Source organism: Octopus sinensis, linkage group LG1 (genome assembly GCF_006345805.1).
Source record: "Octopus sinensis linkage group LG1, ASM634580v1, whole genome shotgun sequence".
Lineage (NCBI taxonomy): Eukaryota > Metazoa > Mollusca > Cephalopoda > Octopoda > Octopodidae > Octopus > Octopus sinensis.
This window is the reverse complement of record NC_042997.1, coordinates 54,652,598-54,676,737: the sequence shown is the minus strand read 5'-3', so window position 1 is coordinate 54,676,737 and position 24,140 is coordinate 54,652,598. Positions and strand designations below refer to the sequence as shown.

The following is a 24,140-nucleotide window of genomic DNA, read 5'->3' as shown; positions in this document are numbered from 1 at the left end:
ATCTTAAGCCTACAGCATCTTAACTGAGATTCAACTTTCAAATGTTTGATCTAATAACATCTTTCAAAATTTTTAACTTCCTCTACATCACCTACACTTTAACTCCATGTTACAGATCTTTTTTTCTTCAACCAATACGAATTTACTTTCTTGAATTACATACCTATATTAACACAATCATTGCTTTTGTATATATTAAACAAGGTCTTTGATCTTCAGCCACTTTTTTTTACCTAACTTACACTCAACCTTTCTCATTTTTATATCACAAAGGATCACCTATGTAGTTGCCTGACCAGCTAGAAACAGCTCCTCAGATCACACCATACTATTTTAAAAAAGTAAAGACACAAAGAACAATATAGACCTTGATACACAAAAAGAGTCATGGCTGGGGAACTTTTTATAATATCAGGAGCTGAACAGGAGCTAAGCACAAACAACAACACAACTTAGGCAATAAAATTCTATCAAAATTCTGTTGAATCTTCTCTGACCATGGTCTTCAATCCTTGGCTTCTAGCATTTCCAGTACACCTACACCTAATGAAGAATATCACTGATCTTGACCTTATTGATTCTCCTTCATACACAGCTTGAACAATTTTCGCAAAGCATTCATCTGCAGCCATCTCTCTCAGTGTCTATTTGACTCTAAAATGTGAGACTTTGCCAAACAGCTCCTTATGTCAGTATAAGTAATGTATGATGTTCTGTTCTTAGCTAGTTGTTTTTATGTTATATGTAACAATACTAATATTTTTTTAAAAACTGCCTGCTTTCAGTCTGAAGTAAAGAGGAATTAAAGAAATTGAAGAAAATTCAATAAGATGACTTCAGAAAGCTGGGGTTGTCAAAGAAGAAGCAGGTCAAAACAGACGGTGAAATAGTGTTGGGTATTATAAGTTTCAAAAAACAATTTATATAAATCACACTATCTGAGCCTTTAAATAAAAATCATTCCGTTTTAATTACTAAAATGACTTACTTAGTTTGGCTTTGATCTTTTATCTAAACACAGCAAAAATATACATGATTGCAGTTGTGTTTCTTGAAAATGCTTGTTTTTAAACAGTATTACATTGACTGTTAAAATAAGACTATGAAACCATATTAATCCTTTCTCTTGAACATCAAAATTAAGTGCAGCAAGATTTTTTTCAGATGTATTTAAGTGTGCAGATTCAGCTAAAACAAATAGTCTTGTATTACTGAAATACTTATAGCAACATCTTGTTACAAAAGTAGAACAGGTATTAAAAGTTTTGTTTTTCTTCGTTGCTTTCTTTTTCTGACATAAATCTAACAAATTTGGGAAAAACAAACTCACAAAAAGTAAATAAAACAGAAAGCGATTGAGAAATAAGACTAATTGTAATATTTTTAGAATTATGTGTAACTGTGAATTTAGCTGTTCTTTTATTTATTAAATGTGTGTGTGAGAGAGAGGGAGAAGCAAGAGGGAGAGAGAGAGAGAGACAGAGAGAGAGAGACAGACAGACAGAGATGAGGTGAAAGAGGGACTGATATTCTGATCAATATTACTAGTTCCGTTGCAGCAGAAAGTAAGAGAGGAACACCAGTCTAAGATTCCAGATTCAGATCTATTGATTGACTACCCCCTGCCTTCACCAACTGGCAGTACCTATGCTTAGGAGCCTGAAATTGTCATTGATGAAAATCAAAAGACTCTTGAAAAGAGGAGTATTAAAAAGAGGGGAAAAAGAAAGATAAGTATAAAGGGAATAGATGTACAAAAGTTGTTAGGTATTTCGAAACCATATTAGGAAACTGATTACAAAGAAAAATATTTGTTAAGCTGAACTTTAGCAATTTATTTTCTTAGTACACTATTTCTGTATTAATAAATGGGTTAACAATCCAAAATTTAGTCAAAAACGGGAAGAGTAGGGTGAATACTTTTTGCAGGGGTTTCTTTCAATGTATTCATGACTGACTACTAGTATTCTAAATAAAGACATTTCCTGTGTTTTGCTTTTCATGTTATTTTAAGATGGGCCTTTAAATTGTGAAAGAAATTCTTTCATATTTTAAATTAAATACATATAACTTAATAATGAGGTTAGATGCACTTATCCAATGATGAGAGACAAAATTTGGGTTGCAAAGCATAGAAAGCAATGCTCAGAGTGGGGATACAAAATCAGTGTTACATCAATGTATGATAAAGTAATTTTTAGGAGAGATTTTTGTTTTTAATAATAGTAGCACAAATAAAAATTTATTTCTCACATTCATACAACTGGTAGGAAATGGAAAATGACCTTCTGTAAGATTCATATAATTTTTTATGGTTGTATATGTAATAAAATCTCAAATACAAGGAACTGAAACATATTTGTAAACTCTGCTTACCCACAGCTTATTTTTATACTTCTTTCTTTGCTAAATTTGATGGCAGGTTATTAGGAAAAATCCCTTTCAGGTTGAAGAATTTGAAAGCAAAACTGAAATCAGGTATTTCATAATAATGGAAGCTCAACCATTACTCTTTTACTCTTTTACTTGTTTCAGTCATTTGACTGCGGCCATGCTGGAGCACCGCTTTTAGTCGAGCAACTCGACTCCGGGACTTATTCTTTTTGTAAGCTCAGTACTTATTCTATCAGTCTCTTTTTGCCGAACCGCTAAGTGACGGGGACGTAAACACACCAGCATCGGTTGTCAAGCAATGCTAGGGGAACAAACACAGACACACAAACACACACACATACATATGACAGGCTTCTTTCAGTTTCCGTCTACCAAATCCACTCACAAGGCATTGATTGGCCCGGGGCTATAGCAGAAGACACTTGTCCAAGATGCCACACAGTGGGACTGAACCCAGAACCATGTGGTTGGTTAGCAAGCTACTTACCACAAAGCCACTCCTGCGCCTACATTAGATTATATTTTTTTATTAATAATTTAGCCAAAAACACCAAGCAATGATTAACCAGGAAAATCAAAGTCAAAAAGTTATACATGCTTGAATGTCAATTCATTTCAAATGAAATATAAAATAGTCATGTAGCATTTCAACAACAAAAATTATGCACATTTTTCAGTATAGGTAAAGCATTCGATCAGTGGTTCTCAAACTTTAGAACAAATTTTACAGTCCCCTTAAAGATTTTTCAATGATTTGCGGTCCCCTATAAAACGCAAGATAAATTACATAGAAAAAAAAATTATGTGTACCATATTTTCTAGACTATGAACCATACTTCCTCTAAACCTGCAACCCCAAAAACCACAACCTAATCCATGCAATAGCCCATTGGGGTACAATTAATACACATGAAAATATGGAGAATCAATTGATCAATTGGTTACAAAACAAACAAGTAATGAAAACAATCCGAAAATATACTGAGCATCCTGTATTAACAGCTGTGTAAGACCCATTTATGCCCATCTGGCAGAAAGAAACCACAGATCATAGACTGAAAATTACAGTGGTTCTCAAGATTTTGACATCATCTTCCCCTTTTGCTGTGACCGGAAAAAGAATAAAATTTCCACCTAACAATTTTAGGTTTTAAACTAGAATTACAAATTATAGAATTAAGAGTAGATACTCTCAAAGTAACTGTAATAAACTGAAAATGAACCACATTTCTCTAATTTTTATTTTTTCTAATTGGTTACTTTTTAACAGATTAATAAAAGAGAAGCATAATTATCAATAATTACTCATTTGATACATAGAGAGAAGCTATATGATACAGAGAAAATTATCAGTATAACCTAGATTAATGTTGAAAAAAGAAAACTACAAATAGCTGCAAATGCTTTAAGCTCTTACAGTAATACTTACTTCAGTACTTTTTGCTTGTTTTTGCAAGGGTTTTTTGTTTGCTTTTTATTTTTGTTGTTTTTTTTTTAATAAGTAGTAGATAAGAAACCTCTCCATCTGGATAGAAGTATCAATCTATTCCATGTAACACTCTTTCAAGATAAGATACCTTTCACAACAACTTGGTGATTAAGTACATACAATTCAGACTCCATAACACTTTTGAAATATATTTATCTAAGCACACTTTGAAAGAATTTATTAAAATAATTTAAAACTCTTTTCACAAACTGTTATATTAAGTTGCTGTTTAGAACATAACAAACAGTTCTTACATTTATCACAGAATATTTTAAATTAAAGCAGACAGTTTTGTATCATAAAACCAAAAACAACTTCAGGTGGGTTGGCATCAAAGGGGTCAATACAAACTGTAAGTTCTGAACTGAAGATCTTTGAGTTCATATTTCAGAATTTTACCTATATAATATGTACTTTACAAGCTCAATGAGTCAAGAATTTAAAAGATTAAATAAATCTAATACTCAGATTTTCAAATTAATCATTAAGAACACAGACTTTATTTAATCATTTTATACACTAATTCAGGGGGAGAACTTTCTAGATTAGAAGGATTAGGATTATTAAGTGAGGTATTAAAATAAACTGTTTTATTTATTAGAATTAAAACTTTTTTAGAGTATGTTTGAATACTGAAGATGATTGGACAATGAATATTCTCCAATAGAATTTGAAAAACAAGTAGGATATCTGGAAAGTGACATTAATTAGAAAGAGAGAGATATAGGAGGGTGCAGAACAATTCAAAACAGGCATGGAATGTTATTAGCTTACTAGCTAAGATTATGAAACTTGAGGGAAGAGTTAAAAGAGTACATAATTTGATAGTGAACTTGATGATAAAGTAAAAGTTGACTTAATCTTGTAAACAACTTAATGCTGAATCATGTCAAATATATTACTGACAAGTAGACAACACTTCCTTGAGTGGGTGAGAGTGAGAGTGTGTGTGTGTGTGTGTGTGTGTGTGTGGTGTGTGTGTGTGTGTGTGTGTGTGTATTTATTTAATTATATATGTACTTGTGGCAGGGTATGTTTATAGGTATATTGGGTGGATGTGTATGTTCACGCATAGACATGGAAATAGCAGTAGATAAAAATGGAGTAGTAAAACTAAGTAGTTCATACTTTCAGCAAAAACTTATGAGAAAGGAATCCGACATTCTTCAAACATTATAACAGCACTTGAAAGTGTGACCAAACATTCCGAAGAACCCTTATTTACATTAAAGACACTACGAACTAATGATATATAATACACTATCTGTCATTACAATGAGATTTAATCATAGATAAAGCATAGTCAATAAAGATAATTATTTCTAACAGAGGTACAAGGCTAGAAATCCTAGAAAGCAGATTAGTCAATTAAATTACCCTCACCAGCCCCCCCCCCCCCCATATTTAACTGGTACTTTATTTTATTAACCTCTGGAAGGATGAGAGGCAACGTTCACCCCAGCAGTATTTGAATGCAGAATGTAAAGAGCCAGAACAAGTATTGCAAAGCATTTTGTCCTATGCTTTAACAATTTTGCCAATCCACTCATAAAACCAGTGGGCAATAAAAGGGATGTGATACAACACAGTGGGAGGTTTACATAAAAATCTGTCAAAACAAAAAAAATAACAAAAACTGGAGATAAAAATATACCAACAAAGACAAGTCCCTATACCAAAAAAGAAAAGTCCTTAACTGTGAACACAGCTAATTAGAACCAATCAAGGAACCCCTTAGATTCTGGATTGCCCTGACCACCAAGACCATAAGCTTTATATCAACTGTTATTTCCCACCCTGTAGGTGCATACTTAGAATAAGCCTGTTGATAATAAAATATTACATTGGATGGATATTACATTGGATGGATAGGTGTCCTCACCTTGTTTGTTGTTACCACAACATTTCAGTTGATGTACTCTCCAGTCTTCATCAGGTGTCCTGGTGGAATTTCAAACCCAACCCTTTATTTGACTAATAGGGTACTCTGTTCTCATCCCTAAGGTATTTTTTTGCTGATGTTATTATTATTTATTCAAGTCACTGACTGGGATTGAACTCGGAATCTTGACGTTAGTAGCCTGTGCTCTTAACCACTATGCTATATTTGATCAGTAAGTTGAATCACTGAAATGCAGATATTGTTACCAATATTAATATCTACTAAAGTCAAGCCACCATCTTGCAATAATTAGCAGCCAACTTCCTTCATATTTTGGTTTGGATTATGTTGGTAAGTATCTTGTAGACATGCTAGAGTATGATTTATACTATATTTTATTGTTCAATTTTTGTATTTTAAACCCAAAAAACATATATACACATATCAGACTAAAAATCCAAATATTGAATAATTTGTCTCATCCATACCCCACAGATAACATTTCCACAAAGATCTACCAGCAACATCCTCTGCATCAAATTATGAAAAAAAATATATATTTAGTGACCACCCAAGAGAAAAATGTTTTCTTAGATACAATCTGAGTAATAACCAACTACAACACCATTTAACATCATGATTAAAACCTGTCTTTTTCAATACTGATGATGGCATTAAAAAAATATCTCCAATAACTGAACAAACTAATTAGCCCACAATTGCTCTATTTATGAAGCAAAGATACAATTCACTTCTGCTTACTAGCAAGGAGACAGCTCCATACCATATGTTCTCTGCTATAACCAATAGTTTTTAATAGATAAGCTTAAACTTTACTGTGGGAAATCTTATCAGCAGAAGTTTTTCCAAAGTGCACCAGTAAAGTGAGGAAATAAAAATAAAGAAATAAGAAAAAAAAAGGTGGGGGGAATCATGAAACAATTTGCTTTTTCAACATTTCAAAGACAAATAATCTTTGAAAGAGTTTTAGGTTTCATTAATTAGTCTGTGTATATTGGATATCAAAAAGTAGCTTTATTTATTTTTTTTTTTTATTTGAATTTCTTTCTCTCATTAATGAATTCCACTGAAGAAATAGAACAAATGTACAACCTCTGGAATGTCCCAGAATAAATAGTTTATTTTATTAATTCAGTGGGAAGTTTTCAGTTAGCAGCAACAGTGGCAATCCCTTGAGGATGAAGATGATTGTCCAGTAGATTTTTACTTCTATGGACTTGCATATGACTATGTTGGCCAATACAGGATCCATGAGACTGGTTACATATAGTTATTTGTTGTCTCACAAAAGAAGAGGTACTATGTTGGTAGATTTGCATTATGGACGACCCAACTTCATGTGTGTTGATAATTTACCACTGATTCCCACTAGTACAGACTGATATCACAGTTTTTCAAGTTTTCTTTAAATCCATCTGTAACCTGTCTCCTTTGTGCATTCACATATACTTCCTTCTATTCAGTTGCAAGTATGTCAGCTGTTTAGATAGCCGGTAGTCCAGTATTCATATTATCAATAGCTCATCAAAGCTGATGTTTTGATATCATAGTTTCAATGCAGGAAATGCTGGTTTGTTCAAGGACACTAACATTCCTTCATCTGACCTGCCACTAAATATGCACAATTCTTCTCATAGATCTCTGGCAGTTCATTTCCAGCTTATGAATATGTTACTTAGAACTGTCCAGGTTTCAGAGCTATATAGAAATGTTATATAACAACTTATAGAAATTACCCAATTTTTTTAGATGGAAGTTTTCATTAGAGCTTTAACAACAAGTCAGCAACATTGAATGAATTTACTAAACATCACTCACAATTCCAAATTTTTACACGTAACACATATAAGAAACTAAAAACTCATTTTGTTTGTGAGTTTAATCAAATAAGGAAATTTTAAAAAATTAAAAGGCTGATATTCTATATGAATCAAATTGTCTTAATATATAATAGCATAATAAGTGAGCCAAATTAATATTTCTCAGAAGGTGAAATAAAATAGTTCAAAATGGAATTACTGAATTCATTAGGAAACTCCAGCTTTCAAATATGAGCTTTCTATACTTGGAAATATAGAGCCATTCCATGTGTTGGTTCTGCATCATATCTATGAGACCCACTATTCTTATATCTAATCTAACCACTTTTCAAAAGCCTTTGTTGCTATGTCTATTACTGGTACATTTACCCCATCAACTCCTGATCCATTTTAACTCTTACTGTGCTTCATCCAAGTTACTAATCTGCTCTTAAAATTTCCCTTAATTTAACATTGCATATCAAACAGACCATGCTTAACTCATTCCTCTCCAGCTGCTCAAAATTATCTGCACATTGTGACCAGTGCAATATAATACTTCTTAGGATAGACTTTTATATTGCTTTGTGTAAGTGTGGGAGAGGATTAATTATTCAACATTGACTTTTTCAAAATATAATATAGATGAAAAATAAATGAATGAATGTAAAAATATGACATTTATATGCATTTTAAAACAGATGAATAAATGTTTATTCTTTCTGTTTATTTTTCATGATTATAAAACAATATACACTAACTAATTAAAAGGATAGTGTATCACATTAGGGGATTGCATTTCTTAGTTCAATTATAAAAAAGAGTCAACTAGTGTCAACAAAGAAGGTTTACAAAGAAAATGCTGTTAATGTGTAATGTGGCTAAGGTCCTGAATCACTGACCCAAGAGTCAACAGTTCAAACTAGCTTAAGGAAGTATACTGTGTTCTTATGTAAATGCATATTGGTTGCTCTATAGTATAGCTGATGTGGTATTACTCTTCCTTTGAAGTTGAGTGGTGAGTTATGGTTAGGAAGCTTAACTGTTTTAAAAACATTCAATGCAACAGTTATGGCAAATATCCAAATTAATTGAATTATTTGACCTTTTCCAACTTGAAAATTTCAATACATAAAATAATTTTTTTTTTTTTTAAATGGAATATTGATTATTTTATTCCATGTACAAATGAAGAATATTCAAACTCAAGATAGATCAAATTATGTGTGATTTGTAAAAATTGAGGCACTTTTCTCCATAGCTCAAGAAATTACTTACCGTTATCAATTAATTTTTCTTAATAACTACGACTCCTATAGATTAAGGATCCTCTCACAGAAACAATGTTGGGTCTAGATATACAGTTACCATTCTAGTGAAATTTTTCAATAAGAAAGTGATTGGTTTGCATCCTGTCAGAAAGTTTTATAAACCTTCTTGATATCTTTTAAACTCAGGAACCTATCTCTGGTAATCCTGATTTTTTTCATCTGCTGACCCCCTTTCTTGATTCTGAATTACTATTATTTATATAATAGTTTATGAATTATCAAATGTAATTTCAAATTTCCTTTAATAATTATAACCTGAAGCTACAGCTTGCATTGTAAAATGAAAAAACAAATCTCTTCCTGTGAGGTGACAAGTGTTTACTCTCTCATTCTCTGCCACAAAGTTTCCTTGACAATAAACCTAAATGCTTCACATAATGAACTAATCAATTCCTCTTCTATGCGTATCTTCATAATTTTCATAATTGCTATACCAGGTAACCTATGGCCACAAGTATGTATTCCATTTTAATTTTACAAAATAAGTGCCGGTGGTACGTAAAAAGCACCATCCAATCATGGCCGTTTGCCAGCCTCGTCTGGCACGTAAAAAGCACCCACTACACTCATGGAGTGGTTGGCGTTAGGAAGGGCATCCAGCCGTAGAAACGTTGCCAGATCAGACTGGGCTTGGTGCAACCTTCTGGCTTCCCAGATCCCAGTTGAACAGTCCAACCCATGCCAGCATGGAAAGCGGACGCTAAACGATGATGATGATGATGATGAATTTCTATGGTTCTAATGTAACAAGAACTCAATGTTTACTTCATTTAATCTAAGCACACAGTTTCATAGACCATTGCCTGCTGGTATTTAAAAAAGAAAAAGAACATACAAACTCTCATCTATTATTTTTCTTACTTATTCCAAAAAATACATCACGAGATAAGCCTACTCTTGCAAAATATCTTAATACTCAGCTTTTGATAGTTAACTTTAGAAAAAGAGGACTGTAAACAAATCTTCTACATGTATTTTGAGCATGGCGTGTTTCAATGCAATATTTCCAAGCTGACTATATTTAATTTATAAAGTATCAGATACCAACTTGGTATCTGTATATATATATTTCAGAAAAATCAATTAACTGTTATCATTTAACTACTTCAAAATTACAGAATTACAAAACAGGTAAATTCAGTGAAAAAGAAATATAAATTATTAGTCCAGCATCCATAAACAAAAAGCTAAGTGATTTTTCTTTCCCTCAAAAAGGATCCAAACTGTATCACCTTCCATATTCACATACAACTTGTTTATTAACAAGCAAATACTGTTCAGCTAAATTAACATTAAAACCAATTTTATTTTATCTGTGTTTCATCTATCTTGATATCACTCAAACAACAATGAGTAATCAACAACCAACAGAAAAAGCAAATTTTCAGTTGATCTAAAAGCACTAATAGTAAATTACAACACCAGCTGTTTCCTATACATTGCATTCGGAAAGTATATATTCACAATCACAAGGCTAGTAAATGATCCTTGAATATGATGCTATATGAGTAACAGAATTTAACTAGAGATGAAAACATACCAACAAAACTGAATCTAAAATTCTAAAAGAATTTCTTAAAAAACATCTGTAAAATGCACTCTGTGAACTATAAAGCCTTAAATTAAGGACTGTAAATACCTATTTCAGTTCTCTCATTTTCTAGAAGAAACATGAAACCATCATTGCTGATACAGAGCAGCACCAATTTCCTCAGATTCCAGATCTTACCTTATCCTGTGGCTACTTTACCTAGCACAAGTGATAATGTCCTACATGCCCACAAGTAAACCTCTACATGGATTATTTGATCTGCTAGAAATAGTAACCAAATACATTTTATATAACTACACATACATACATTAATATACATAAGCACATATATGTCTGGGTAGTTAAGAAGTTTGCTTTCCAGCAATATAGTTTTGGTAGATGGAAACTGAAAGAAAGACCACTGTGTGTGTATGTGTGTGTCTCCTTATCTTGACATCATGAAATAGTTATGAGTCACTGTTATATAAGCAGTGTATGTGTCAAGACAGGAAAATATTCCTTTGCTTGAAAACAGATGGGGCTTGTTGACAGAAAGGGTATCTGGCCTTAGAAACTGTTTCATTGAATTCCATCTGACAGACCCAATAAAGCACAGACAAGTGGACATTAAAAACAATGGTGATAATAATTCATATGTAGATAACAAGGATTCTTTAACAAGCAACTGGTCAAGAAGTTAACTGATTGTGTTCATTCATCAGCACTGCATTCTATCAAAGACAGCAACTTTTATCTCTTGAATGTGCAGATCCATTTAACTTGTAAACAGGTACTGCAGTTCTACAAGACTTGAACAGTTCCCACTCTAAGTGGTGGTAAAAACGAATTAAAGGTCCTTCCCAAACCATAAGCTCATAAGGGTTGGTTTCCTAGATTGTCTGGCCTATATTTTCTCCTACCAAGACAAGATACCATTTTGTCATAGGATTACTCATTTTTGCAAGCTGAATGAAATGGAATAATGTGAATTAATGTGTTTTGCTCAAGAACAAAATACATCACCTTGTCCAGGAATCAAAAGCACAATCTCACAATTATGACAGCAGCACCCTAACCACTAAGCCATACACTTCTGCCTGAGTAGTGGTAGCATAGTATAATTCACAAATGCCGAGTTCAACTCCTCCAGCAGGTCTGGAGAAGGCACCAGGAAGCCATTCCAGCACAGTCTTCCTTAATATGAATGTCTGAGTCTATGTGTGTACATGTATGCATGCGTGTGCATGCGCACTATAATTACTACAATATAAATCTATGGATTTCAGCCAATATTTCCTAATCTAGTAGTTGTCTGCCTTTGAGCTGGTCCTGTACATGTGAACCTTCCCCAACACTCTCTATATAACCTGGAAGGTCTGTACCCTGCCCTGCCACCAGCAAGTAGATTGCTGGAACTTCGGCTACTATGACTAGATCTGGAATGAATACTGGAGTGGATTCCCATTGCCTTCTCTAGGCAGGTGGGATTTGAACTCAGAATATTACATATGTCTTCATGAAGATTGAAACTAATGCAGTTGATCCCTCTTTTCCTACCCTGGTGAGACCCTCATTTCCTATCCTGGTGAGATTGAATAAAATTAAAATAGAAGTCATTTACAACTGTCTAGCACTTTAATTCATTTATACATGGTTTTAGTCTATAGGTTTATTCCACAAAAATATAGCATAAAAAAATAGTGCTACCATATCAGATATATATATATGTATCAAAAGAAAAACAGGACGCAAAGGATTTTGCAGTACATATGTTTCGGGCTTTATTGAACAAATTATATCAATATTTACATAGGATTTTTTGCCAAAAGATATTTTCTGGGCGTACACATATCTTCCTTGGTTCCTCAACTCTTGATGGAGTCATACAGATCCATTATTATATACAGTATGTCTTAGGCATTCTAAACCTGGGAAAGTCTATCCCTCTCCTTGTTTAAACACAGTAGATTCCTTCCAGAAAGAAAAGAGGAAAAGAAGACTCAACTCCAATACTGGACTGGGACTGAACCAACTCCAAAAGGGTGAATAGCAAAGTTGACTACAGCAGGATTTGAACTTAGAGCGCAAGGAGTCAGAAGCATTATTGCAAGGTATTTTATCTGATACTCTAGCAACTCTGCCACCTTGCTGCCTTTAAGAGAGTTAAATTAAATGCTTCATGATGCAACTGTTTACTGAAAGATCACTCGTCCCTGCTCTGTTACTGTAGTATGAAGAAAAGGAGAGACAGTGATCAAGACCTTTGCAGGTCTTCATAGACTGGTGAGAATGATGCAGTTAATGTTCATCTGAGTATCTGTCAGTATCCATAGAAAATAAACCTAGGTGGGAAAAGAATCTAAAAGTGCTGCAGAAGAACCAGTTTATATGGAAGGTGAGTCACAATAAGGTGAGATACAATAGAAACTAATCTCTCAATGAACAGAGTCTATGACATGGTAGTGACCCAAGCTGAGATAAAAACCAAAGGATTTATTTTAACATTCTTGTACAAGACTAATCTAACATTAGAGGCTTTTTGACAAAGCATAAAAGCCATTATATGTCAGTCCAGTATTTCAACCATTTGATCATCATATCCACATATTTTCATTTAGGTTGGATGGGTCACAATGCAAAAGCTTCCTTCAGTGAGAGCTACTACTCTTAAAGAAAACTTCCTTATACATATCATTTGGCTTTGTTTCTATGGCTGGATGCCTTTCCTCATGTCAACTACATTGCAGAATGTACTTGGTGGAATTTCTCATGTCACCAACACTAAGTAGTTCAATAATCCTTGGTAAGACAAGACTAAAGGGACCTCATAACTCAACGCTTTCTCTGCTCATTTAGCCAACCACTTGCAGTATAACTGGTAATGGAGGGGGAGGATGCTATACACAATAAATGTAAATTTGGAGAGAGAACAATGATGACAGAAACAGGTGTAAGAGAGGAGGAGATAGGAGAGCAAATGCAAGTATAGAGAGTGCTCAATAAATTAAGACACATGTGACCAAAGAGGAGAATTAATAGGAAACAGTTGTAAGGAAGGGTTACCAAATATCCTGTGAAAAGTCCATAGTGGTATTTTACACAAATCTTACAAACTTTTGCCCAGAAATTTTATCATTAATTCCAGACATACAGATTAACTGAGTCACAGAGAATAAGGTGTCCTACTTAGAGAGACTTACAGTGAATTTGAAAACATTCTGTGGATTGCACGATTGCAACCCCATGTGATTTTACATCACCATGCACACAAATGTGTGTGTGTGCATGTGCGCGCACATCTCTCTCTCTCTCTCCTGCTTATATATATATATATATAAACATCATTGGTTAGATAGGCGCTATCATCTCTGAAGAGAATGGTCTCCTATATATCTAACTGAACAAGTCACAATGCTGCAGTATATATATATATATATATATTACTCCAAACCACAACTTATAGAGCCTCAGCTTAACTCTGGACTATCTTTAAATACAGAAGTGACAACCCTATTGAAAGACAGGACACAGTTTATCTCCAGTAATATTTCCAGAGGGCTGCTACCTCAGTAAACAGAGATTTAGAGATTAACCATTCTTGCCATAAACACCACAAAACACTAACAAGAGATATAGGTAGATATCTTCAAGTATCCACCTTGCTATATTACATACATACGTACATAAAGTTATTATAAACAAGGTTTAATCAGAAAGTAATGCAAATAAAAATTACATTACTTTCTGACCCACTCTCGTACATAGATATATATGTGTGTGTATGTGTGTGTGTTGATTTACAAATGAGATACAAAATACACAAAACATGTCAAAGAGTTTATTCTACTCCATTTTCCAAGATTCATTAAGAAGATTGCTTCCCAATCAAGTGGTTCTAGGTTCGGTCCCACTGCACAACACCTTGAGTAAGTGTTTTCTACTAAAGTCTTAAGAGTGGGTTTGATAGATGGAAGCTAAAAGAAACCCATCAACTATAGGTGTGTGTGTGTGTGTGTGTGTGTCCTTGTTTGGACATCATGTGATGGTGGTAAATGAGCATCAATGTCACACAAGCAAAATTGTTCATTTCTAGTCTCCAAAGAAAAATTTGCTTAACTATGGGAAAATATTACCTTACTTGGAAACCAGTGAGGTTTGGCAACAGGAAGGACATCCAGATGTAGAAAATCTGCCTCAACAAATTCTGTCTGACTCATGAAAACATGGAAAATTGAACATTGTCTATTTTCCTACATTTTGGTTTTTCCAAATTAACAATTCTTGTGCAATGGCTTTGCTGGGAATTGATTTTGAGGTAAAATTTTACTTTTTGGATGCCCTTCCTGTTACCAACCCTCACCTGTTTTTGAGGTAAGGGATTTTTATACTTCACAGTAGAGTGACTGGTCATCATATCAATAATGTCAACATAAGCACCATTCCACTCACATACACACAAGCAAACACACATATATATACACACATACATAGACACAAATGGATGCACATACACTATATATATATGAGAGAGAGAGAGAGAGATGTGACAGACTTAATACAGTTTCATCAACTAAATCTACTCAGAATGCACTGGTCAATCCAGGACAATAAGAAGTTACTTGCCCAAAATACTGTGCAATGGTACTGAAATTGAAATCAGATGGTTATAAATTAAACTTACTAACCCCACTGTTGCACCTGCACCATATATATATATATATATATATATATATATATATATATATAGAGAGAGAGAGAGAGAGAGAGAGAGAGAGAGAGAGAAAGAGAGAGAGTGCCTGCACAGTGTAAAGGAAATGGTTATACAAAAGCCAAGTATCTGAATTGGTGGTAAAAGGTGACTGAGTGAGTTCACAGTAGTTCTTGTATGGGCCTGGTCACAGCCCTGCTAGCTGATGGATAATTATTGAATTGGTCACTTTTTTTGCATGTCAGTATTTGAGTTGCCATTAAAAGCTGTATGTGAAATAATAATTTCATAGCCAATCTGTTGCAACTATCACTGCCATAAGAACTGCCAGAAACACTTTACTGGAACCTGCTTTGTATTGTCTGGTATACTATAACCAGGTATTATATCTCTGAGCTGTTTCACCTGGTCCTGCCATTCTGGGCTGGGTTGGATGTCCAGTGATCATAACCAGTTAATCAATTCCTCCATAATACCTCTTCTTTACAATAATACTCATTAGTATAGCATTGGTCTGAGTAGTTTTTTACTCCAAAAGGTGTTGATTGGTCTGAAAGGTGGTGACATAGGTATGTCTGTTGATATCAGTTTGTTTGGAGCTAGATGGTGATTGATAAAAACAAAACTAATTTGGGGGAAATATGTTTGAATCACATGAATACTATGAATATATCAACATAACATTTTGTGTGTGTGTGTGTGTGTGTGTGTGTGTGTGTGTGTGTGTGTGTGTGCGTGTGTGTGTGTGTGTGTGTATTTAAATGATTATTCAGTTATTCTAGAATAAAAACTTGCAATGAAATAATTAGATGAGGACTTACAAAATTAGGTCTTTCAGAAAAAATGGTAAAGGATAAGATCTGAGGAAGACAGATCAACTAAGAAAATATGAGCTTAAAAAGAACACATTGAAGAAGTAGAGAGACACACAAGAGTATTTGCTACTTTGGTAATTTTTACTCAATATCATGCCAATATATCACATGTCAGCATAAAATCTCTGATTATAAAGCTTTAAAAGAGAGTTTAATCCTTTTGTGACTATTTTATTGAAATCAGCTGCCTATGTATTTCAATTAAGTTTGAAAATAATCAACAGTTTTGAGAGAGATTAGTAAAATAACTAACTTTTATTATGTCAAACAGTGATTAGATATTCCATAATTTTGACAAAGAACATTACTAATGAATTAGCTTAAAAAGATAAGTATGAGATTTACAAAATTCCAAGACCTTAACTGTGATAAAAATAATTATAATAATAAATAAAATTTGCAAATGACACAAAAAGGATCTTAATATAGCTGAAGAGTTTCTAATTCTATGTCAATAACAGAATATAGTTAAAACAAGCTATGCTTATATAATTAGGAATGACGCCAGCAAAACTGAGGTTACTCATCGGTTGATGAAAAGGGGAGGCTGGATCATATAATTAGTATGTGATAAGTTAATCTCACTCAAACACGGGCATCTTCCATCTTCCAAGCATTTATTGTGTTGGAAAGTGTTTAAAATAAATAAGTTAAGTGTTGACATAACAATATATATTAAAAAAATGTTCAATTATATATATATATATATATATATATATATATTTCTGCCCATTCTTCATTCTTTTAAGCTATATGAAATAATGTTAATTTAAATTGTTATAATAACAAGAAGAAAAAAAAGAGTAGTGGACAGCGGTAAATATAGAGTGCTAGGCAAAAACTACTGAACAATTTTAGTCAACTGTTTCCTCCCTCAAAGAGTATTTGTGGCCTTATGCCTATGCTAGAAATCAATATTATTATTACAAAACAGGAAATAAAATTACGGTAAAAATTATGTAAATGATTTTTTTTTTTCTTTTTGTCTTTACTTGTTGAATATTGGTCTGACTTCTAGAGAAAAACATACATCTTATGAGAGGAAGGAGTGGCTGATGTCAGAAACCTGTACAACAGACAAAATACCTTACAGTATTTAGTCACACCATTTACATTTTGAGTTCAAATTCTGCCTGTGTCAACTTCTTTCATTCAGCTGGTGAGGTGGCAAAGTCAATAAAATACATACCAGTTGAATACTACATCCTTACCTTAGAAATGTATGGTCTCTTGCCAATAAAAGATATTACTATTTTATTATTATGAATAGTATTATTAGGAAGGCAGGGCTGCATTGATAGCAGTATTAAACTACATAATTTGCCATATTTAGCTTTGTTTCTCTATACTCTGAGTTCAAATCCTAAGGTTACTAAAACAGATACTAGGATGTGGTGAGGTCAATTCAATATCATACAAATTTGTGAATATATGACAAAAAAAAAAAAGATGAAGATAATAGCTTCACATTATCATCATTTTCAATTATTTCTTTTCACAAACTTAGAAAAGATTTTCAACATTTAACAAAATACCTTATATATTAACATATAATTTCAAAATCAAAGTTTAGAGGCAGACTTAATATTTTTAACATATCATGACATATATATATATATATATATTTGCAACCAGAATGACAAAAAAACTGTTGGCAGAAAGACATTCAGAATAGATCAGGCCATTTCAAAATTCTAACATATTTCTGCTCCAGATAAACTATCTTCTCCCTATTTCAGCTCGTAGTTGAAACCAGAGGCTGAAACCTCCACTTACTCTCTCATATTAATTTCCTAAAGAACAGGACCCTTCTCTATCATCACCTTTGAGAGAAACTAAATGAAGTTGGTATAGTTGAAGATAAAAAGGTAAGATCTCTCAATCTCCTACATCATATTTGCTATTTTTACAGTTAGTAGTCTGAGCAAAACTACCTGAGTATCCTTAACAAAGGAAATCAGCAGAATAATCTTAACACTAGGCTCATTGTATAGTAATCTGTCCGATATATGATAGAAGTGTGTAGAGGCTGGTTTCACAACTTACATATGCTCACCTTGTACAGCTTATTCCAAACTGACAATGTCTCTTTATGAGACTAACCAAGTCAAAGGTTTTTGTAAAATTGTTCATTAACTTTAACATGTAAAAGCTTTTGACTGCTCCATCATAAATGCTGTGAGAATTTGCTTTCCTGAATTAATTGCATACCACCACTTCCCTGTTCAACTCATCTCTCCTCTTGTCACACCTAGTATGTGTCACCCATTAGGTCACATACCAACCACTTATTAATTCTTCCTCTCCAGAACATCGACCTACTGGAATCTCCTCCTGCCCATATTTTTGCAAACTTTGGCATACAGACATTGAAGGATTCCATCAGTACTAGAGACTCATCAAGACATGAGCATGGCCCCTTCCTGATGACTAAACAATATTTTTTTTTTAAATCAATCACACTATCTTTAGTCATGCAAGGGTGAATGATTCACTGACCATACAACCTAGGTGGAGAACTGTGGGTATCTAACAACATTACAGATGCCCATCCTTGGTCTATTCTTGAATCGATATTGCATATTAAGTGGAGTGATGGGAACATACTTCACAAAATATAATCATGCCTTCTCATTGCTGAAGAATATATTTCAGCACCAGTAGTCAAAGTATCTCAAAAATCTCCTATACCACAGGTACTGACAGTCCACATACTTTCTAACGCAAGAAATCTGGTCCTTCCACAAAAAGCAGAATATCAGTTACTCCAGACTAAGTTTGTGCCACATTTGTGCAATATATATACCACTTCTGTTTAATATTTCAAGGCAGGTTATTTTCTACTGAGATTCACCATTCTAGCCATCAATAAATTCTCGTTTCTATCCATCTATTTCAAATGTAAGCACAAAATCTGAAATTTTGTGAAGGTTGACATGCTTAACTTCAGGAGAGAGAAAATAACTGATGCTCATACTTCCTCAAGAACATTAGCAGTGTGAATGATTCAACTGGTAGTTAAATCCCCAGAACTTGTCTCGCTAATCTTTACTTTGTGACGTTTTCTTACAATACTTCAAGTTTGAAGAAGTAAAAGAGGTTGTGTTATGTTTTTGTGAAACTTAATTCAAATAACAAGTAACAAAACTCCCTTCAATTTGAATTCAAGTTATGAGTGGAGAACGAAATGTTTAAAACTTTCTTACTCCCTAACAGTCAAATTAAAAGTGAAAGAAATCATACAAAGTAACTTGAACCCAAACGTGTAATTAAACAGCTGGGGTATAGACTTAGCCCAACTACACCACCACTTGAAAATACTTAGAAAGGAGTAAGCAAGTGACGTGCCCGATAGCCTGCTGAATCAGAAATAATGATAACGAGCGATAAAAATACATTTTTTATTACAGTAGATAAGGCGTAAACATTAGAGAGGAAGCAGGCTTTCGATGTCTACAAAACCCCGAAAATGATTACCTACTATAATTAAATTATCTCTTTTAGCTATATTTTCATTTCTTTATGGTGCCCACTATAAATGAGAATCAAAATTAGAGGGAAAATAGGTTTGCGACCGAGATTTAAAATATCTGAAGAATTAAATTAAAAACGTGCGTGTATATGTGCGTGATTATAGAAACTGAACTGATGGTATAAGAAGTGGGGTACTAGCTAACTCAAGAGTCATCAGTGGAATACAGAGGCCATATCACGGGAAGTTAAACATCTCAAAACCATTACTATCATCATCATCATTACGATGTTCATGTGTCTGACATATATAGACATATCTATAATAAATATTTTATAGCGTCTTACATCTTCGTAAAATCTGAAATCACAAAGCAGTATACTGATGCTAAAGCTGCTGCTATTTAAAATATTACGCAATTAGAATATTATTTTACAATATTGCTTTACATATTATATTATTATTATTTCTGCAGGTTTGAAAACGACTAACACATCAGAGTCAATAGTAAGAATACAAGGGTTCCTGGACTTTTTCCCTTGATATATATATATATATATATATAATGATAGCTAGTATTTGTTGAAACACACCTTAATAAAGATTATGAGATATGTATTTTTGCCAATTATAGCCGATCGAGGAAATTTGATTTAGCCCGTTTTAATAGTACATGACGATTTAGGCTTACCAATATTTATGATTTATTTCGAAACTGTCGCAAACTTTTTTTTTTTTAAGAAATTTATTCCAACAGCTTGACGAATGTCACAAAAATAGAACTATTTTGACCCACGATCTAATCAAATATTTAATTAGACGGCAGAATATTTTGACAAGCAATATTTTGAGTAACAAAACTTTAAACATTAAACTTCACATTAGTTTAAGAGAAAGGATTTTTGTCAAACCCTTCTTAATCTGCACTCTACAGGAAAATAGAAACAAAGTAGCTTCGTATAACTTTTATTTTCTTTGTGTGAAAGAGAGAGAGAGAGAGTTTTAAAACGATATAATACTAAGTACAAATAATATTTGTTCCATATTTTACTTGCAACGAAACGAAGTTTCTTGTATGTTGAAAGAATATAAGCAGCTATCTCAAAAAAAAAGTAGACTATAAAGCACAGCAAATTCGTCACATTGACGGGTTTAAACAAATACAAACAGACATAGAACATATATTACGTACATACAATATACACTACACATACACACACACACAAAGGTGGGATGATGTAGGAACATTGATATCCATGTAACTGGAATACAAGTGCAAGAGGAAGAGAAAGGTGGTAAATGAGGAACGACGACACATACATACAGCTGGTTGGCAACCAAGTGCTTCATGAAAGTGGGGTAGGGGGATCTGCCAGTTGAGTCATCTCTCACATTTGACGCCAGAAGACTTTCAAAAGGATGGAGAGAGAGATGGGGAGAGAAAAAGTCCATGAAAACATTTAATTTAAACAGGAGAAATGGTTATGAATTAAAATGTTTATCAGTATCATTGTTACTTTTATTATACGTTAACGAGTATAGTGGTGCCAGCTATGAAAAAATGAAATTATGTAAATGGTACACGAGGTGCCGAATATTTGCGTAGATTCCATTATAGACCTATTACTGACGTAACCCTACACCCCTTCATTACTAATCTCTTTAATTACTATTATTATTATCATTATTATTATTATCATTACCATTATTTTTTCGTTCTTTAATAAAAAAAAAAAAATGACATCACATTGTCTTGTGAAAGGAAAAATCAGGGTAATTTTTCATTGCGTGTGTATCTGTATGTAGTGGGTTAAATTCAAGGCGGTTCTAATCTTTTTTCTTTTGTGTTCTAATCTAGAGGTTTTGTGGATAATTCCAACAGATGTGGAGCCGACATCAGCAGGAGTCTGTGGGCCCTGCAACTGCTCCCTTACTACAGGAAGGGCTGAGAATGTGAGGGCAGGAGAGGGACGTGGAAGAGACAACAATGTAATCTGTTGCTAATCACGCCGAGATCGACAACTAAAATAATTTAGCAATTGAATGGAAAAAATACGAACAAGAAGCAAAATCGTTAGTAATGTTAACCATTAGATATTGTAGGAAGGCTATTGAATGGAAGTTTAAAGAAAAAGTTTCCATCTTATTTCAAGGTATTAAACCACCTTATTTCACTATGTTAATTTATTTAGCACAATAGTAGAGCTTTTAAAATAAGACATCTGTATTGAAGATGAGAAAAAAGTTATGTATGTATCACGCCCAACCATCAGGAAAAAATAGAGAAATAGAAAAATCAATCAATCGTTCACAGAATCAATCAAACAAGCAATAATTGATAAAACACGGATCTTAGGAATTTGTTATCGCTTCAGTGTTGGAAGGTTTTGTTTAGTGGCAATTTTCCCCCTCCGTTGCCCCAACCCTCAAATTCTTTTACTTACATAAGAGAGTGAAAGAAAAATATAAAGACCACATTTAATGCTGATACAGAAATACGAATATAAGTTTTACTTTATTTGAGGAAATTAGTAAGAAATCCCTATGTTGAAAAAATTGAGGGTTGATTGAACCTTTTAATTTCTAAAACCTACCCTGTCATATTTTAATTGACAGAACAAAACAGTAAAGCGTAAGAACAGAAAACGAAATACATTAAAAAAATAGATGAACTTGAAGACAGCAATATTATGTCACTTACCTTCTATATTAGACATGTAAGACAGATGAGAGCTCCATAAGTTTTTTGACTTAAGTTTCTGCTGCTGAGTACTTAATCCGACCACTAAAGCAGAGAGGAATGGATGTTAACTGATTTCGACCCCACTTTGGTTAGTGTTGTTGTTACCTTCGCCTCTTTCTGTTATATACACACTCTCTCTTGTTCTTTCTTTCTCGCGTACATACACACAGGTTGAATGCCAACTACTTCAACGTTTAAGGAGGAGGGGTCAGATGTATGCGTGAGAGAAAGAGGAATAAGAGAGAGAGAGAGAGTGAGAGTTTCAATGCCGGCCCCAGTTGACAGAAGTAAACGACCTGAACTGCCTCCCGTATAACAAGTTGGACTAACTTGGTCTCTCTAAAAACAACCAACAGTAGTAGCGTCAGTATCCTGAATACCGCCACTATTACTACTACTACTATTCGTTTCTGATTGTATTCTCTTTATCTCCGCTGACAACACCGTTATAATATAATAGCTTTGATGTCATCGAATATCACATTAGTAGTTTTGTTAACATTTGGTAATTTACCAAAGGCGCTCTGTTTTCAAAAAACCCTTTCTATCTTTCCCTGGCAATCACAGATCACAGTTGACAGAAAAGAAATATTACTGTTTACATGGTCTTTTTCTATTTGGCAGCCGACGACACGTTGCGGCGGAACCACTTTCCTGCAGGTACGCTGCTGCCACGGTAGGAGTTTTCGAAAATACACCGTCTATATCTCCGGTTTCTAATACAGACGAGAATTTTCTCAAATTTGTTTGATTTCATCCTCATTCATTTACAATTATCTATTAATTTTATTTTTTATTTATGGTGGTTACTTTTTTAGACATTATCATAAGGTGCTACAATAGCATAGTTGTCATGGTGCTAATGACATATCTATATATATATGTATATATATATATATATATATATATATATATATTTGTATATAACAATGAGAAGCCAAGTTGGGCTTAGTCGTAATACCCAGATTTTTTTTTCTAGCCAAATGAGACCCTTACTTGGTTGATTGACTTGCAAGAAATAACAGGCAAATCTTCGTGAAATTACACCCTCCCGTCATCACAAGGGAGACACACACTGGATAATGTACTCTTAGATACGCAATACCCGAGAGAAGGACGGGGTGGTCATGACCTGAATGGCTTTGATCATAGGTTTACTCTGCCAGGGCTGACCAAGGACTACACAACAACAACCCTAATTTTTCTGATTTAAGGTGAAAATTCCTGTCTTTTATATATATATGCACATAAGCTTAGAGACATCACCTGAGATTAAATTTCCTCTTCTATTGAATTGGTTAAAGGATATTGATTTCGTATTTTGTTTGATCCGACTACTCAAATTCATCTATGATGTTTTTTAATAAACACCGATCATCATCATTGTCATCGTTACTATCATCATCACTGTTATCGTTACTATCATCATCACTGTTATCCTAATCATTGGGGGAACATTAACCACTGAATTTTTTAAAGCCTACTGTATCTTAAAATACCAATTATTAATAACTAATTATTTAAAAATCAATATCATAATTGCAAATTTGATGTGTAAGCCCCTTGTATGTGCTTAGGTCGTAGTAATAATATTAGTAGTAGTTGTATTAATGTTTCTAAAATTTCTCGTCTTTCACCAACGGGATCAATATATTATTGTGTATCTTCTGTGTATGACTCATTGTAAAGTATACTAGTATTAACAGTTAGTCACTGTTGTACTACTAGACGAAGTAGGAGTATTTCCTGTCTGAGTGTATATAGTCTAACTTTGAGTATATGCATTAGTCTAAAGATACATTGTGATGAGGCTACTGACATTTGAACCCATTAAGTAATTTTTGTAGAAGATAAAACATAGAAAGATTCTAATATAAAATCTATCCAAATAAGTT

At 33.4% G+C, this 24,140-nt stretch overlaps 1 protein-coding gene across 2 annotated transcripts in view; it reads right to left on the bottom strand.

Annotated features, from left to right (window-relative positions):
* The window catches only part of LOC115219703 (protein kinase C delta type), a 161,656-nt gene extending 138,615 nt beyond the window's left edge, over positions 1–23,041 (bottom strand). For both annotated transcript variants that reach the window (XM_029789889.2, XM_029789922.2), the window contains exon 1: positions 22,204–23,041. The gene's annotated coding sequence lies outside the window, so the exon portion shown is untranslated. The remainder of the gene's footprint in view (positions 1–22,203) is intronic.
* Positions 23,042–24,140: the final 1,099 nt, after the last annotated feature.